Raw genomic sequence first — 19805 nt, 5'->3', positions numbered from 1 at the left:
TGGCTTGCTGTATTCGCTAAGGTTCATTAGAGGAACAGAATCGGTATCAAACATTATGAGGGGTTTATTAGGTAGTCACACAGGATCAGAAGGGGGAAGACTCCCACTGCCCTCTGCAGAAGCAGAGGCAGAATAATCCAAAATGGCTGTCTTCACATCAGAGAGCTGGGGACCCAGTAGCAGTCAAAGGTCGAAGAACTGCAAACTCTAGGTCATCACCAGTAAGAGCCTCTATTGGAAGTCCTAAGAGTCTGTACTACAAGGCACAGAGTGTGTGCTGGAAGACTAAAGCCTCTCCGCTGGAGACCAAGGTCCAAAGGCAAAGAGGAAGAATACAGCACTTCTAAAAAGGGGGAAACATTTGCTTCTTCTTTTCTTTTTCTTCTGTCCAAGCTACAAGTCATCAAGCTATTTGTTGGTGGGTGCCACCCACATCTGAGGCACCCTCGCCCCCCATTTTGCTGGCCTACACATCAGCCATAGACAGATACACCCAAAATTTGCTAATCTGCTAGGCAGTTCTCACGCAAGTCAAGAAGTTGACATACCACAAATAACAACCATGCTTGCATTTCCTGAGCATTTTTCATATACAAGCTGACCATTCGTATATCTTCTCCAGGGAAGAATCTATTTAGGTCCTTGGATTGTTCCCAATTTTATTTGGTTATTAAGTTATATTATACTCTCTATATAGTTTGCTTAACATTATTATTGAAGAAAATTCTATTTGCCAATAAACTGCTATCTGGGCATATTATGAATAGTATTTGGCCTGTGTGACTGAAGGGTTCAAGGAGAGAAAAACGACGGTGAGAGATTAAGAAAGACAGACAAAGATTTAATAAGGTATATGTTGCTCCAGGTGGGGCTCTTAACTCCAGATGGGACAAAAAGACAAGCAAGCAAATGATCACATGATTAATAATAGTGGCAAAGGTAAAAGAGGCGGGTCTGTAGCCAGAGCCAGGAGAGCAGCTAAGGCCTGCAGGACATCATGCTTGGTTTTCTGGTGAATGGGAGGGGAGGAAGACAGTCCTCTTCTAGGCTAGAACTTGCTCCACCATGTCCTCTTGTTGCCCGTTTTCCTCCCACGTGGCCCTGCTTCATCCAAGGAAAGAAGTGAACAAGATGTGTGTGTTCCTCATTCTTTGCTGGGGCCCTCTGCCTCATCTGCAGGAGGCAGTGAGTTAGGCATGGCCATAATGATGTACAGCACATTGTTCCCAAATATGTGTAGTCTTACATACAAGTCTGAGTGAACATGTGTATTTTTTAATTTTGCACACACACACACCCACGCATATATATATATACATATATATACACACACATATATATATAAATATTGAGTTTGTTGGTACATTTTAGGTATGCAGTACAGTTACATTCATCACTGGGATCTTGTACCTTTCCATGAGAGATCTTGCTTCTCATTTTTTCCCCATACCACTGCCCTCCTTTCACCCCCTACAAACTTCCCTATTTGCAAATACTTTATTTCCATTTTTTCATTTTCTCATATTTTTTCTTTTCCCTTATTACCTTTCCCCTACCCTTCCCATTTCCCCTACACCCTTTGCCCTTTTCTTCCTATTTCACAGTATCAATTATATCATTAGACTTTTATGTATCATTATAGTTTTTCATACCAGAGAAACTATTTGGTATTTACACATGTGTGACTTATTTATTTCGCTTAGGAGCATATCCTCCACATGCATTCATTTTCCTATGAATGAATCTAATTTCTCATTCTCTATGGCTGAGTGGTATTCCATTTTATAGAAAAACACATCTTGTCTATCCAGTCTCCAACGGATGGGCAAATGGGCTGTTTCATATTTTAGCTATTACAAACTGTGCCACTATAACCATAGGTGTGCATACATCACTGTGATATGATTCTATCAGTTCTTTTGGAAAGATACCCAGCAGAAAGGTGGCTGGGTCAAATGGAACCTCTAGTCCCAGCTCTTTGAGGTATCTCCATATTGATTTCCACAGTGGTTGCACCAGTCAGCACACCCACCAACAATGGAGAAAGGTTCCTTTTTCTCCACAGCACTGCCAAAATTTGTTATTGTTTGATTTCTTGATAGCAGCCATTCTTTGTATGGTAAGGTAGAGTCTCAGTGTTGTTTTCATCTCCATCACTCAAATGACCAGTGATGTGGAACATTTTTTCATATATCTACTTGATGCTTTTACTTTGTCTGAAAAACGTCTGTTTATTTCGGGTGCCCATTTTTTAATTGGGTCTTTATTTTTGGGGGGAGCTGACTGTTTTGAGTTCTTTATATATTCCAGATAATAGTCCTTTTTCTGAGGAGCAGTTGGTAGAAACTTTTTCCAATTGTAGGTTGTCTTTTAGTTCTGTTTGATGGTTTCTTTTGCAGTGTAGAAGCTTCTTAATGAGATGAGATCCCAGTTGTTGATTCTTTGTGCTAGTTCTCATGCTACTGAAGATTTGTTCATAAAGTCTTTTCCTATACCAATGTCTTCAAGAGTTCTGTCTAACTTATCTTCCAGCAAATTTAGTGACTCTTTTTTACTATTTAGATCTTTAGTCCAACTGGATTTTATTTTAGTGCATGGTGAAAAATAAGGTTCTAGTTTTAATCTTTGGCAGGTTGAAATCCAGTATTTCCGACACCATTTATTAAAGAGGCCATCTTTCCTCCAGTGAGGATGGTTGGCTCCTTAGTCAAAAATAAGGTAGCTGAGTACATCTGGAGTTTTTTTTTTTTTGTATCTTTCAATCTATTTCACTGGTCCTCAGGTCTGTTTATTTGCCTGTACCATGCTGTATTTATCACAGTGGCTTTGTACTATAGTTTCAAATTGGAAATTGTTATACCCATTGCCATGTCTCTGTTGCCTAGTATGGCTTTTGCTATATATATTGAATCATCCAGCATTCAAATGATAGGCTTTAAGAGAGCCCATCTGAAAATCTTTAAAATGATTATATCAATGTGTATTCCTAGTAGCAATACAAGCAAATTTTAGTTATTTGAATTACTTCAAACATTTGTGAATGTCTTCTTTTTTTCATTTTAACAATTCTGCAGAATTATAAATTGTCCTAATTTTTATTTCTCTGATGATTAATGACTTTGGGTTTCATGCATTAATTCGGTATTCATGAATTTCCCATATGTTTAGTAACTATTGAAATTCACTGTTTTGTGAAGTGACTAATCAAGTTCTTTGTTCCTATTTCTACTATTTATAGAGAATACAAAAATCAGATATAAACTACATATATATCAAACATATATATACATATCAACTGATTTAGGATTTTGCAGTATACTGACAGTTTGTCTTTCAATAAATATGGGTTATGGGATTATGAAGTACAGTTGACTTTAATTTTTATCCTTGCTTTTTTTCTATATGAAATAAATGCATGCACTCACACATACATATGTGAATTTGTAAATAAATTTAATTTGTACAAAAGTTTAAAAATTAAAGTTCTATAAGAAAGCAAATATTATTTGTGATGTATATTGCTATGTACACTCCGATTCTGACTCACAGATCAACCTGATTGACACAATTTGATTAGAGATTTAGAACTTTTAAAATGACAAGAGAATGGTCTGCTTTCTTCAACATGTTTTCTGAACTGTTTATGAGAATGTCATTATTTTCATAACTTTCTAAATAATTTGACAAAAAAATAGTGTGAATAAACAACCCAAAGAAATCTTTCAAGATTATATGATTAATGTCTGTATTTCTTACCTACAGGTGCTTTTAGAGATTTTATTTTTGTTGTGCTGCTAATTTTAGCTTCATAATGTTTTGGTTTAACTGTAAAGGCTAAATGTATATGTTTTATAATTTTTCAGTGAATTAACTGATATTATGGTTGTCTTGCTGAAAAATAACTTTAATACTATGAGTTGAGGCCACCATTGCTCCAACGCAAGGAAGGTGAGATTTGGGAAAGACACTCCGACATCTCTCCCTCTGGCCTGCTTGGGCCCAATCTGTGAGACCTGGTAGCTGTGCCCTCCCTGCCAGCGCTGCCATTGCTCCAGCACAAAGAAATTACAAACACAGGTACCCCTGAAGCTGCACCCCCAGCTCTCAGACCTCTTGATTGTGCCAGTCCTTGGACCCACTCTGCAGAGGCTTAAGTGGTTATAAAGGGTATTTTTATGAGCTCCAAACTTTGAACATCTTTAAAGAAAGGGCAGGGGTAACCTGTAGTAGAAATGTGTGGAGGTCAGCCCTGGAGGAGTTCAGGAACTCAATCAGGGCCTTGTGGCCTGAGGTCAGTCTGTGTCAGGAGGGGGGTCTGCCATCAGCTAGCTCAAATCAGGGAATTTGGTTCTGAAGCACATGTTGTATATTATGACAGCAGAGATATAGTCTGAAAGAGGCCCTTCAAAGTCATTTTTTTCTTTCTTTTCCTCATTCCACTCTGCAATTTCTTTCTTTTTTCTGTCCTCTTTCTCCAACTCAGTCTCTTGATCCACCATATTATCCCTCATCTCCCTTTCTAGTCCTGCTTCTGCCCTAACTCAGATTTCTTCTTTCATCATTTTTTCCTTTATGATCTTTTCTTCTGTTATTTTTACCTCACTCAAGGGTCAATAGTTTCAAGGGAAAGTGAGCCCCTATTACTGTTAAGGGGATATATATTTGTCCTTATACTTGCACTCTGTCTATCCCTTCTGAATTTAACAGTTTACTAAAGATTGTGTGGTTATTCTATGTCCTCTGGCTTCACTTGAAACCTTCTCCAATTCTTTTACTTATCTACTCCTCTTGTCCTAACTCTGTCTAAGGCCCCATTTTAAATGGTAAATATGCTATATTGAAAAGTGTATTCACTGGAAACATATTTTGGGCTGCTTCTTGATTTTAATTTAATTCATGTGGCTTAAAGGTGATAGATTAATGACTACCACAAGTGCTCAATTTGCAAGTTGTGCTTGATCCTATTGTATTGCTGATTGTATCAACTGGGAAAAAGGATTGTGATTGATTTAATGAGTTGTTTTCTCTGATATTATAAAAATGAGAATGTCTATGAGTCATTAGAGACCCAAAAGCTAAAGTGTAACTACATCAGGAAGATGAACTAAACCAGAAATTAAATCAAGGACAACCCAACAACAAACATAAAATTGAGCAAATAATTAAGCAAGACACAAAGATAGACTGCCAGTTCACCAATAGCAAACCATAGGGCAAAGGAGGATGAAAAGTCTGCATAGTGAACCACCAGGAAACTAAATTCATAGCACAGGAATTAACAAAAGAGATCAATCAGGCTGTAGAAAGATTCAAAACAGAAATAATTTCCTGGATAACCATAGAGATGGTGAGCAAAATGAAAGTCATGATTTGAGATTCTAGAACAGAAACTGATTTAAAAAAATAGATGAGCTCAGGACCACAACAGAGACCATGAAGGCCCAGCATAAGAAAGAAATGGAAACAATGAATGGCCAACATAGGAAAGAAATGGAATCCATAAAACAGATTCAAACAGATATCCAGGAGATTAAAAACTCTATTGAAAGTATTTTCAACAGAATAAAAGAATGCAAAGATAGAATCTCAGATATAGAAGATAGGATTGCAGTCAGTGACCATGAAAAGAGAGGTCTCTTAAAAACAGTAAGGGATCATGAGAAATCGATCCAACAACTCCTAGATGATACAAAAAAGAATAACATAAGACTGATAGGAATCCATGAAGCAGCAGAAGAAAATGTAAATTATTTTAAAAGCTGTTCACAGAATTAATGACAGAAAACTTCCCAAACAGAGGGGAAGAATTTGACAAACAGATAAGTGAGGCATATAGAACTCCAGCTAGCCACAATAAAAAAAAAAAATCCACACCTAGACATATAATAATCAAGATCCCAGAAACCCAACAGAAGAACAAAATACTACAAGCAGAAAGAGAGAAGAAACAAATCACATGCAAAGGAAAGTAGATCAGAATCACAGCAAACTTTTCAACACAAATCCTCAGGTCAAGGACAGCTTGGAGTGAGGTATTTCAAGTCCTAAAAGAAAACAACCTCCAACCTAGACTGATGTACCCTGAAAAACTCTTTCAAAATGGATGGGGAAATAAGATACTTCCATGACAAAGAACACCTGAGAAACTTCATGAATACCAAACCAGCACTACAAGGAATTCTAAACAATATCCTAGAAAAATAAAATAAAGGTCACAACACCATGAGGCCCAACAGAGCAAATCCAATAGGCAAGGCAAGAAACTAAAAGGAAAGGGCAAATAATTTTAAAAAGTCAGCAAAAGAACAATAACATGACAATAATAAGTCAGTACAAATCAGTTATAACCATCAATGTCAATGGCCTCAATTCACAAATCAATAGAAACAGATTGGCAGAATGGATTAAGAAGCACAATTCACCAATCAATAGAAACAGATTGGCAGAATGGATTAAGAAGCAAAATCCAACAATATGTTGTATAGGAGAAACACACCTAGTGCAAACAGAAGCCCATAGACTGAAAGTGAAAGGATAGAAAACAATTCTCCATGCAAAAGGAGCCCAGAAATAAGTAGGGGTGGCAATTTTATTCACAGACAAAGTAAATTTCAAACCAAAACTGACTAAGAGAGGCTAAGAAGGCCACTACATCCTTGTAAAGGGAACAATTCAAGAGGAAGAGATGACAATCATAAACATATGCACCAAATATTAATGCCCCCAACTAGATAAAACAAATATTAAGTAACATGAAAAACCAAAAAAGCACTAATGCAGTTGTAGTGGAGGATCTAAATAACCCACTTTCACAAATAGACAGATCATCCAGGCAAAAAATCAACAATGAAATACTAGAACTGAATCAAGCTTTTGAACACATGGACTTATTAGATGTCTATAGAGTGTTCCACCCCACAAAATCAGAATATACATTCTTTTTGGCTGACATGGATTATTCTCCAAGATAGACTACATACTAGTTCACAGAACAGATTTGAATAAATGCAAAAGAATCAAAGTTATCCCCTGTATATTATGAGATCATAGTACAATCAAGCTGGAAATCAATAGCATAAGAAACCATAGGAACTTCACAAAAACATGGAAAATTAAATAACTCTCCTGAACAATCAATGGATCACAGAGGAAATTAAAGAAGAAATCAGACAGTTTTTACAGATAAATGAAAATGCCAGTACAGCATACAGGAATCTATGGAACACAATGTAAGCAATTCTGTGTGGAAAATTCATAGCACTGAATGCCCAGACTAGGAAAACAGAGCGAGCTCAAATAAATAACCTAATGATTAACCTTAGACTCTTAGAAAAACAAGAACAAGAAAAAACCAAAGCTCAAACAAAAGAGGAAATTATAAAGATTAGAGCAGAAATCAATGTAATGGAACCTAAGAAAAAGATACAAAAAATAAGTGAATCAAAGAGTTGGTTTTTTGAAAGAATAAAATTGATAAACCCTTAGCTAACCTTATCAAAAGAAGGAAAGAAAAGTCTCAGATCTATGCCATTAGGAATGAAGGAGGTGAAGTCACAACAGATCCAACAGAAATCCAGAGGATAGTCAATACCTACTTTGAGATCCCATACTCTGATAAAATGGAAAACACAGAAGAAATGGACAGTTTTCTAGATATTTATGAATTACCAAAGTTGAATGAAGAAGATAAAAACATTTTAAACACTCCCAATTACAATCAGTGAAATTGAAAATGTAATTAAAAATTTACCAACAGTGAAAAGCCCAGGTCCTGATGGATTCACTGCTGAATTTTTCAAGGCATTTAAGAAGTAGTATTTCCATTAGTCTTCAAACTTTTCAATTAAATTGAAAGGGAAGCAATATTTCCAAATTCATTTCTGGAAGCAAGTATCACTTTGATTCCCAAACCAAGGAAAGACCCAGCTAAAAAAAAGAACTACAGGCCAATCTCATTAATGGATCTAGATGCATAAATCCTGAATAAGATACTAGCAAATAGAATATAGAGGATCATAAAGAAGATCATACATCCTAACCAAGTCAGATTCATACCAGGGATGCAAGGTGGTTTAACATACATAAGTCCATAAATGTAACACACTATATAAACAGAGTCAAGGACAAAAACCATATGATCCTCTTGATAGATGCAGAAAAAGCATTTGACAAAATTCAACACCCATTCATGATAAAAACCCTGCAAAAAATGGAATAGTTGGTCTATACCTCAACTTAGTAAAGGCTATCTATGAAAAACCAACAGCCAACATCATATTAAATGGACAAAAACTGAAAACCTTTACTTTAAAATCAGGAACAAGACAAGGATGCCTACTATCACTACTCCTCTTCAATATGGTTCTGGAAACATTAGCCACAGCAATTAGACAAGAGAAAGAAATTAAAGCAATAAAGATAGGAAAGGAAGAAGTTAAACAGTCATTATTTGATGATGATATGATACTCTACATTAAAAACCCCAAAAATTCCACCAAAAGACTTCTAGACTTAATTTACACTTTTAGCAGAGGAGCAGGATAGAAGGTCAACACCCCAAAATAAATATCCTTCTTGTACACAAATAACAGACTCATTGAGAGAGAAATAAGGGAAACATTTCCTTTTACAATAGCATAAAAAATGAAGTTTCTAGGAATCAATCTAATGAAATCAGCAAAAGACTTCTATACTGAAAACTAGAGCATTCTGAAAAAAGAGATTGAAGAGGATGTAAAAAAATGGAAAGATATCCCCTGCTCCTGGGTAGGAAGAATTAACATAGTGAAAATGGCCATATTATCAAACCTGCTATATACATTCAATGCAATGCCAATTGAAATTCCAACACTATATTTCACAGAACTAGAAAAAAGAATCCAAAAATTCATTTGGAACCATAAGAGACCTAGAATAGCAAAAGCCTTTCTAGGCAAACAGAAACATGGCAGTGGGTATAATAATTCCCAATTTGAAACTATACTACAAAGCCACTGTGATAAAACAGCATGATACTGGCAAAGAAACAGACCTGAGGATCTGTGGAACAGATTGGAAGATACAAAAGCAACTCCAGATGTACTCAGCTACCTCATTTTTGACCAATGAGCCAACCATCCTCACTGGAGGCATAATAGTCTCTTTTATAAATGGTGCTGAAAACTGGATTTCAACCTGCCAAAGATAAAAACTAGACCCTTATCTTTCATCAAGCACTAAATTAAAATCCAAGTGGATTAAAGATCTCAATATTAAAACAGAAACACTAAACTTGCTGGAAGATAAGTTAGGCAGAACTCTTGAAGACATTGGCATAGGAAAAGACTTTATGAACAAATCCTCAGTAGCACAGGAACTAGCAGAAAGAATCAACAACTGGGATCTCATCTTATTAAAAAGCTTATGTACTACAAAAGAAACCATCAACAGAACTAAGAGACAACCTACAATGTGGGAAAATTTTTTATCAGCTGCTCCTCAGACAAAGGACTATTATCTAGAATATATAAAGAACTCAAAAAAATCAGCTCCCCTCAAAATATAAAGACTCAGTTCAAAAATGGGCACCTGAAATGAACAGACATTTCTCAGACAAATAAGTAAAAGCAGCAAGTAAATATATGAAAAAGTGTTTCACATCACTGGTCAATCAAGTGATGCAGATAAAAACAGCAATGAGATACCACCTCACCCCACAAAGAATGGCTGCTATCAAGAAATCAGCCAATAACAAATGTTGGCTAGCTTGTGAGGAGAAAGGAACCCTTCTCCGTTGTTGGTGGGTGTGCAGACTAGTGCAACCACTGTGGAAATCAATATGGAGATGCCTCAAAGAGCTGGGACTAGAGGTTCCATTTGATCCAGCCATCCCTCTGCTGGGTATCTTTCCAAAAGAATTAATAGAATCATATCACAGTGTTATATGCACACCTATGGTAATAGGTATGCAGTTTATAATAGCTAAAACTTAGAAACAGCCCATTTGCCCATCAATTGGTAACTGGATAAAGAAGATGTGTTTTTTTTCTATAAAATGGAATACTACTCAGCCATAAAGAATGAGAAATTAGATTCATTCATAGGAAAATGGATACATGTGGAGGCTATACTCCTAAGTGAAATAAATAAGTCACACATATGCAAATACCAAATAGTTTCTCTGGTGTGGAAAAGTATAATAGTACATAAGATCCTAATGAGATAACTGACCATGTGAAAGAGGAAGAAAAGGGCTAAAGCTGTAGGGAAAGTGGGAAGGGTAGGGGAAAGGTAACAAGGGAAAAGAAAAAATATTTGAGAAAATGAAAAAATGGAAATAAAGTGTTTGTAAAGGGGGAGGGGAGGGGGGCTGAAGGGAGGTCAGGGACAAGGGAAAAAATGAGAACACAGACCTGTCATGTAAAGGTACCAAATCCCAATAATGAATGTAACTGTACTGTATACCTAAAATGTACCAATAAACTCAATGAGGAAAAAAAATTGTATGAGTTGACCAAAATATGATATCAAATATCATAACATTTTGAATGGAGATATTTACTTGTAATTTTTAACTGATGTCTCATTATTTTTTTCTTTTCAATATATTGTTGATGTGTTTTTATTATTTTCTAGAATTTATGTTAGATATGTAAAGTTTTATATAGTAAACTCTGAAGGCCAAATTTTATAAAATATGAAGGTTTCTGCAACATGGTTAGTGGGGACAGGTTGTATACATTCATATGGACTATTATATGACTATTATATACTTTTAGGATAACAGTGATATGTAATAGGAAATAAATTTTTCATAATGTTCTCAAAGATAATTTAAAATCATTTAATTTTAAAATTAGAATGTGAAAGGTCATGAGAAAACTGGTTGAATTTATCACTACCTTGTTATCTAAATGGAACACATACATAGCATCCTACTAAAACAATTTCATCTGATTTAGTCATTATTATCACAGCTTAAAGTGTAACTCACTAAATAATATGTCTGAAAACCTTTTGATTGTAGACATTGCACTATGCAAAATGTAAAAGTAACAGTAAGTAAAGCTCTTCAAGACTATGGTAGCCTTTGCAAATTGTTTGGAATTAATTTGTTTTAAGTAAATGGAAATTATTCTGTTAAATGAAGCTTATTAAAAAGGATTACAAAGAGTTAGGAGACCATCTCACCAGGATAGCTTAAAACCCCCACATTTGCATGAGTCAGGAGAAGTTCTGTCCTTTAAAAATGATCTTATTCCTTCCAATTGCCTGAGCTTTGTGCCTCCTGATGTGATTCAAAGATCTGGCAAAGCATAAACATATTTAGAATCTTATTCATTAGAATACTGAACTCATCCATCAGTGGAATTGACAAAGATCTGAGACAAAGCATTTTGCCTGGCACACAACCTGTGCTGAGCTTTTCCTGTGGCTATAATGTAACACACCTGACAGATGTGTGACTCATTTAACACAGTAGGAGGTACTCATAAACAACGCAAACTGGCATTCGACATAATAGGGATTATTTTCTTTTGTTTGCCTGAAGTTGTATGGCCTATAATCAATAAAGGATTGAGGCATAACTACCTAAAACATAGGCTGTGGTATCATTTATAATGCAATATTTCTCTTGTTTATCAAGCTTACAAATTATCCCAGAAACTGAGATGCTTTTTGCTACTGGTGAGGTATATTATATGTACCTCCTTTTCATGATCTGAACTGATTTAGAAAGTAAAAGCATCACTGATATTATTTGTTTATTAAAACAATATGTTATCTCCATATTCCTGATTCTTCCTTGAGGAAGTAATGGGCTTCCACACTAATTTTTAAAGTCAACATAGTGGTGATGAAATATAACAACTACAAGAACACTATTTTAAAATTCCAGTAAGAATGTGTCTGAATCAGAAAAAAGCAGAAATGCATACACACCATCTGTAGTTTTTCCAATTAGACTACATGTCCTAAGGGATGGAGGTAGATGCTATTAATTTAAATGTCATGTTTGCATAGAATGAAGCACAGCAATTTAAAATTTGGCTTTATTAAAGTTTCTTTTTTAGCTCAATTTTCTCATTTTTTATATAGCAATTGGAGCAAATGCTCATTGATGAAGTTTATTTTGGTCCTTTGGGGAGCAATAAACAGGCAGGGGAGCACAATACTTTCAAAATAGCATTTTATTGCATTTCTAAATTATTGTATAATCAAACTCTTCTTGCAGTATATAATTATACAGAGTTCAAATATAGGAAAATTAATAATTCCTTAAAGCAACAAATAAATACCACAAGTGAACCATGGTGCCCCCTGGCATATATAATACTTATTTTATAAATTGTTTTTATGCATAGATTTGTTAGAAAATCCAGCTTTGTTTTTCATAGGTCATGACATTTTTTTCAGTTTGCTTTAGGGTTCAGTGATTTTTCTGGGTACAGCTGCAACTGCAGATGCAGAAATTGTTTCATTTTAGACAATAACTATAGTTTAGCACTTACATGCCAAGGTAAGTCTGTGGAAGTTAATGAAAGCATTCTTTAAGGCTATGCCCAAATACAAAGATTTTGGAATTCAGAAAAACACACAGATTTTAGAAAGGTAGAAATTAGTTAAAGAATTCTAATGTTTATTTATCCCTCTTGCTAGCAACAGTATAACTGCTTTCCTAACATTCAAATTCTGGTGCCTGCATGTCTAGGAAAAAAAATCTTTGTGTTTTGGTCTACTGATGGTGATATTTTGAACAGGTTTTCTATAGCTAGTTTCTTCCAGTATTAAACATTTTGCCCTCTGCATACTTTGGAAAGGAAAGTGTTAAGTCGTGTGATCTTCATATGTATATCTGCAGTTTTGTTTTACTTTTAACAATTTTACTTATAAAGGGAATTAGCATAGATCTTCAAAATGATTTAAATGGGAACATCATGACTATTTAATATATGCCAGGTCCCTCAACTGGAAAATTTTCCTTTAAATGTCCACTCACTTTTCACTCCTGAGGAAAGCCTTGCTGATTACCGCAAGTAACAGTGCTTTTGAAGCACCATGTAAAACTGGCTGTTAAAAGGCAGTATTGTTATTGTTATTATTTGCAGTGGGGGCTGAATCCAGAGTGCTCACCCTGAGATACATTCTCACTTTGTTTCATTTTTATTTGTAGATAGGGTCTTGCTAAGATGCCCAAGCTGGGCTTGAACTTGGGATCCTCCTGCCTCAACCCTCTAGGATACTGGGAATACAGATGTGTACCAGCATGCTTGACACATCATTTTTGAACGAGTAATATTATTACAATTTCACATTTTTATGGTTATTTGATTAATAAATTTCTCTGCTGCTAGACTCAAAGTCCAGACACAGTAAATGCTTATTGAAATAATTCCTTCTAGGTAATATTAGTTTATGTTGATACAATTTTGTAATATTTAGTTATATTTTTTTCATTAATTTTATTAAAACAGGCACATCTGACATTTTGCTTTTTGTTACACTGTTTGAGTAGAGCAATACATAACATATTTTTCTCCTTTGTTCTTTGAGTCAATTGAGCGATATAACCCTAATGTCAGACACAGATTGGAAGACATGGCTTAGATTTGTGACATAGGGTATTACTAATTTCTCGCCCTTATACAACTAGCCTTACTCATGAGGTATGGTCGGGTTCTTACTTGGAAGAAAAAGGGAGTAAATATTACTTTCAATCAATGAATATTTGTGTAGGTGAAACACTTCAAGATAGAAAAATTTGAGAAAGGTTTAGAGATGATTCAAGACATCTTAAAGATAGAGGAAGTAAATGGGGTAAGAATGTTAAGCCTCAGTAATCACTGACTGTCTTTTTACCTACAGATTTAAAAATGGGGATGACAGAGCAAGAAAACAAACTGTATTCCTGACTTCCCCTTTAGAGTCAGCCATGAAATAAGAAGATGGAACTATCTGTGAATTTAAAAAGATTTATATCATTTGGCCAAATAAAACAAATTTTCTGAACTTTGGTATATGAACCTTTAAAATTTTAGATGCATTTTTCACTCTTGTATTACTATAGACAGTAACCAACCTTTTCCATTTTTAACACTTCATATGATACTGAAGAAATATAAGCAAAGTATCTATCTATCTATCTATCTATCTATCTATCTATCTATGGTGCAGTATGAAATGTGAATGTATTATCCTATTTTCTCTGGGAGACAGTAGTGTAGCTATAAAGGCCTATGTAACATGTAACACAGAGATTAATATAGGGAATGGGACCTTACTATAGACTTCTACAGTAAGTCTACAGTGTCCTGTGAGCCACTACAACACAAGCCAATAAGGAATAAAAGAAAGGAGTCTTCTGTAATAATACATAAGATCCTAATAAGATTACTGACATGGTGAAATTGGAAGAAAGGGGCTAAAGGTGTAGGGAAGGTGGGATGGGTAGGGGAAGGGTAATAAGGGAAAAGAAAAAAATGTGAGATAATGAAAAGATGGAAATAAAGTGGTTGTAGATGGGGAGGGGAGGAGGGGGTGAAGGGAGGGCAGGGACAAGGGGAAAAAATGAGAACCAAGACTTGTCATGTAGAGGTACAAGATCCCAACAATGAATGTAACTACTGTATCCCTAAAATGTACCAATAAACTCAATTAAAGCTGAAGAAAAAAGAGAAAGGAGTCTTAGAGAGAACTGTGTTTCAGGCTCATCAGTGCTGCTCTGGGCAGAAAAGACAAAGAGTGACAAGGATACCCAGTATTTTACTGACTCCAAGCATGGGAAGGTAAGAGAGGTATGCTTTGAAGACCATGCTGCACAAAGTGAAGGATCTGGCTGGAAAGATCTGGCAATGGCTGATATGCAGTCAGGGACAGCTGATGTGCAGGCAGGGATGTAAAGGGGAAAGGCACTTCTTGTCTTGTTTGGATGGATCAAAGGGTGCTGAGATCAGGTTGTGACTACCAAGAGTCTGCTAATACTGGGCAGAGATGTCTGGTATAGCTGAAGACTCCTTTTTAAATGATGCAAAGTAGATACTGTGTTTATTAGTACAGTGCATGGTTATATAGTCGATGCTCTGTAAAGTGTTGGCCATTATTATGGTGGTGATTATGCTATAGAATATACGTACTGTATACTATACTATTGTAGACTATTCTGTAGAATGATATTTCTCTTTTTCCAGATGACCTAACTAATGCTCAGTGCTGACATTTTCCCTATTATCACCAGCCCACTTCCATAAATGAAGGGCTGTCTATGTCATCTTTGGAGAATCTGAAAATATTCTAGACGTTCCAAAGAGAGGGCAGAAGCCTGGCCAGGTGACCTACATAGAGCAGAGCAAAACCCCACTTTGGCTTGGACTAGAGGATCATACTACTCAGTGGGGTGCTGAGTGAGTAGGACAGCTTCGTTCTCGTGTATGTTAGTGTTTCCTGTTGCTGTCTTGTTTCCATGGGGTTCTCAAAGTATAAGGAGTCTCTATGTGCAGATCCTACTTATCTCACCTGTTGTTCACAGTTGGCTGCTTCTGCTCTTATCTTTGATGTCCCCTAAAGACAGACTTTCTTTACCATCTTTCATCACTCTCCCATCAGTGAACTCATCTCTAGGTTCCCAAGGATGATTGCAGAAGGCAGAGTGATTTAGTTCTGACTCTGCTCTCTTTCCAAGGGTACTACTTAAGCTTTGAAAAGCTACTTCTTTTTGAGATTGAAGAGGATATGAGAAAATAGAAAGACATCTCATGCTCCTGGGTTGGAAGAATCAACATAGTGAAGTTTCTACACAGATTCCATGCAATCCCAATTGAAATGCAAACAATATATTTCCTAGAACAAGAGAAAATAATAATAAAAAAATCATTTGGAACCAGAAGAGACCTAGAATAGCAAAAGCCTTTCTAGGCAGCAAAGACATGGCAGGGGGCATCACAACTTAAAAACTATACTACGAAGCTACTGCAGTAAAAAAAGAATGGTGGCAAAGAAACAGACCCAAGGATCAATGGAATAGATTGGAAGATACAAAAACAATTCCAATGTACTCAGCTACCTCATCTTTGACAAAGGAGACAACCATCCTAACTGGAGGAAAGATAGCTTCTTCAGTAAATCATGTTGGAAAAACTGGATTTCAACCTGCCGAAGATTAAAAACTTGATCCTTATCTTTTACCATTCACTAAATTAAAATCCAAGTGGATTAAAGATCTTAATATTAAAACATAAACTTTATTTTGTTGGAAAGTAAGTTAGGTAGAACTCTCAAAGACATTGGTATAGGAAAAGACTTTATGAATAAACCCTCAGTAGCACAGGAACTAGCACAAAAATTTAACAACTGAGATCTCATCTTATTAAAAAGCTTTTTGCACTGCAAGAGAAATCACCAACAGAGCTAAGAGACAACCTATAATGAGGGAAAAAATTTTGCCAGTTGTTCCTCAGACAAAGGTCTACTATGTAGAATATATAAACAACTCTAAAAATATCAGACCCCTCAAATATAAAGACCTGATTAAAAAATGGGCAACTGAAATGAAAGACACTTCTCAGAAAAAGAAGTAAAAGCAACAAATAAACATATGAAAAAATATTCCACATCACTGGTCATTCAAGAGATGCAGATGAAAACAACTGTCAGATTCCATCTCATCCCAGAAAGAATGGCTACTATCAATATCTATCTAAAAAGTAGGAGCAAATAACGTGTTATATGTATTGACTCCAATGGAACACTGATGCTCTCAGTAGGTCAGAGTGCACTTGATGTCTTTGAGGGATTTTAAGAAAGAAGTAGCTCCCAAAGCAGGAGAAGACAGCAGAAGCCTCACTCTTATTTGTATAGTAGATGGTGAAATGTTTTGCAGTTGATACAGGCTGAAATAAGTGGCTTTGTGGATTGTGGTTTCAGTCTAAATAAATCAACTTCACAGAATAGGCAGAGGTCATGCGAAGTTTCTATAACAGAAACTCAAGACGGAAGAGAACAACATTATTGCAAGCACAAGCAAGTGACAGGGAAAGAACAAAGCTGACATATTAGCTATTGTGGGTATAAGCTCCTTTTTCAGTTATACCAAAAAGAGACAATAAGACAAGATATTAGCTAAAAATTAGAAGTTTTAGAGAAGATTAAAGTAGCATTTTGCATATAATATTCTCTTCAAAATTACAATTTGTCCTTTTCCTTTTGTGTTTTAAGATGTGGGAAAAATGGCATAATTTAGCATGGAAAAATAAGGCCAGTGTGACTATCCATTTTCACTTCTAACTGACAGATAATTTGGTTGTGAATGACATTCCTGCATCACTTGCAGAATAATCACATATGTGTTTGTCACTTTTTACCCTCATTATACTGAGCCTCACTATTTGCGTGTAATTTGTGCTTTATCCACTAATAAATGTTGACAGTATGGCAAGCATAAAATTTATAAATGCGTGTATTCATGGATTGAATACATTAGTTACATGATAAAATTTTACTATCTTTACTAAACATTTTTGATTCAGTTTAAAATTGTGTTACTAGAAAAGATATCTTGACCCCACTCCAGTGTTCCTCTTTGTGGAATCTCTTGGTACCTTGCATGTTTTTTCTATTACAATACTTTTGAGCTATCCACAAGAATTGTCGCTTTGCAACTACCTCTCCACCAAGAATGATGGCAGTGATGTTGTTTTAATATGTATATCCCCATGGTAAAGTAATGTATAGCACATAAAGCAGGCATTGGGGGTGATTAATGAATAACTTATTCACCAGAAACTATTAGACTGAGCTTTTATGACATGCAAACATAGGTATAGCTACCTAACTTCAAATCATCCTTATAAATACAGAGCAAGCTGGCACCCTCTTCTGGTAGGTATGGTGTCCTTCTGGGGGAGCCATCTTTTAAAGAAAATTAATTGATGTTATGACTGCAATTTAAATATACATAATAATCACCTTCATCAAAGGGAGTTTTTACCTTGATTCCTCTTTTTCTTCCATTCCCTTCCTTCCCTTCAGCCTCCCCCCATGTCCAAAGCTGTATGTCCTTCTTTTATCAATTTTTTTTCCCTTTTCCTCTCTCCCCTTTTCAGTTTCCCTTTTCTTTTGACTGGTGTCTTCCTATTTCACATTATCTAGTATAAATTTTGGTCCTATTTACCCTTTCAGTTTCTTACACTAGAGAGTCAATGCAATATTTACACATACATGCTCAGTTTATTTCGTTGTCTTTCTACACGCTGAAAATTAAAATGAGGCTCATGTCTCTCTCTAAACTAAAGTAAAAATGGGCCCAAGATCTAAATACTAAAACAGAAACACTAAATCTTCTGGAAGAAAGACTAGGTAGAGATCTTAAGTGTCGCGAACCGGCGACGCAGAGCACTGTCCAGCAGTGCCTCAAACCTGAAAGAGCAGCGGGGTGGAGATGGGGCAGAGAGAAAGGAAGGACGCCAAGAGTCTGATCAAGGCGACGTTGATTGCAAGCAAGCATCAGCCTTTTAAAGGCACATCAACAGGAAACACCTGACTCCTATAGCTAACGTCAGATCTTTAACAGGAAGTACCTGACTCCTACAGATCTTTGGCTATCTGAGTTTCTCTTGTGCAGGGTCAGAAACAAGTTCAACACGTGCAGTCCTTAAAGAGGAACAAATGTTATCCTTCAAAAAGCCAATGGTCCATGGCTGGCTTCCCACACTTAAGAACACAGGGGTAGGCAACAACTTAAGGAACAATACCCAGACTGCATGGGAAATAATGCAAAGAATAAAAAATGAGGATCTCATCTTATTAAAATCTTTTTGCATTGGAAAAGAAATCACCAACAGAGTGAAGAGACAACCCACAGAGCGGGAAAAAATTTTAGCCACTAGCCTCTCAGATAAACAACTACCATCTAGAACATAAAAAGAATGGAAAACAGTGTAGCCACACAGAGAGCCTGCGATTGTCCCTGTCTACATCATGGGATATGGTTTTAGACTGGTTAGCAGTGCTGTGAGCCTGCCCTCACCATCCCAGAAAATTGTGGGTTTGAGAAGGCCAGTCATCCCTGCATTGAGCTCACCCTGTCCTGGCCTGTATGTAGCAGACCATTTCAGACTGATTAGGCATGCACTGAACCCACACTTGAACTATCATTCAGAGTTCTAGAGAGTAGTGGTAAGTAACACAGTGAGACTGCTCTTGCTGCAGCCAGGAGCCATGGCAAAGGTGAAAACCGACGAGCCATGCAGTGAGCACGCCCTCATTCCAGCATGCATCCAGGCGCACCGGTGTGTTCTGTTTAGCATTGTAGACAGGCTGCACTCATGCCAGCCTGCATGCAGCACTAGCTTGAACATCAGATAACCATGCAGTGAGCTCGCCAGCTGCTTGGCCTGCATCCAGTGAATGGGTGAGGACCAGTTAGCAACTCAGAGACCAATACGCTGTCTAGCCTCAATGTTTCTGGGATGGTGAAGGCGGGCTCAGAGCACTGCTAACTGGTCTAAAACCATATCCCATGATGTAGACAGGGGTGATCACAGGCTTTCTGTGTGGGTACACAGTCCTCAAAGTTCTGCTTCTTGCAGAACGATGAGAGAGGGCTCTCTGTGCTGTGAAACCTTGCAGGAGGCAGGTAGTGCGAATGCAGACTCACTGCATTAGCAATCCATTGCTCAATTGTCTTGTTGCTGGCTGGGGCGATGGCGGGCTGACTGCATGACTATGCCATGCTTGTTTATCTACAGGTTGCATTCCGAAGTGAGCGAGGGCTGACTGATTCGATAACCATTCTTTTTCAGATAGCTGGATGCTGTCAGGGGTGAGCATGA

This window comes from Fukomys damarensis, unplaced genomic scaffold (assembly GCF_012274545.1).
Source record: "Fukomys damarensis isolate Sample0158 unplaced genomic scaffold, DMR_v1.0_HiC HiC_scaffold_17, whole genome shotgun sequence".
Taxonomy (NCBI): Eukaryota; Metazoa; Chordata; class Mammalia; order Rodentia; family Bathyergidae; genus Fukomys; species Fukomys damarensis.
This window is presented reverse-complemented; position numbering follows the sequence as displayed.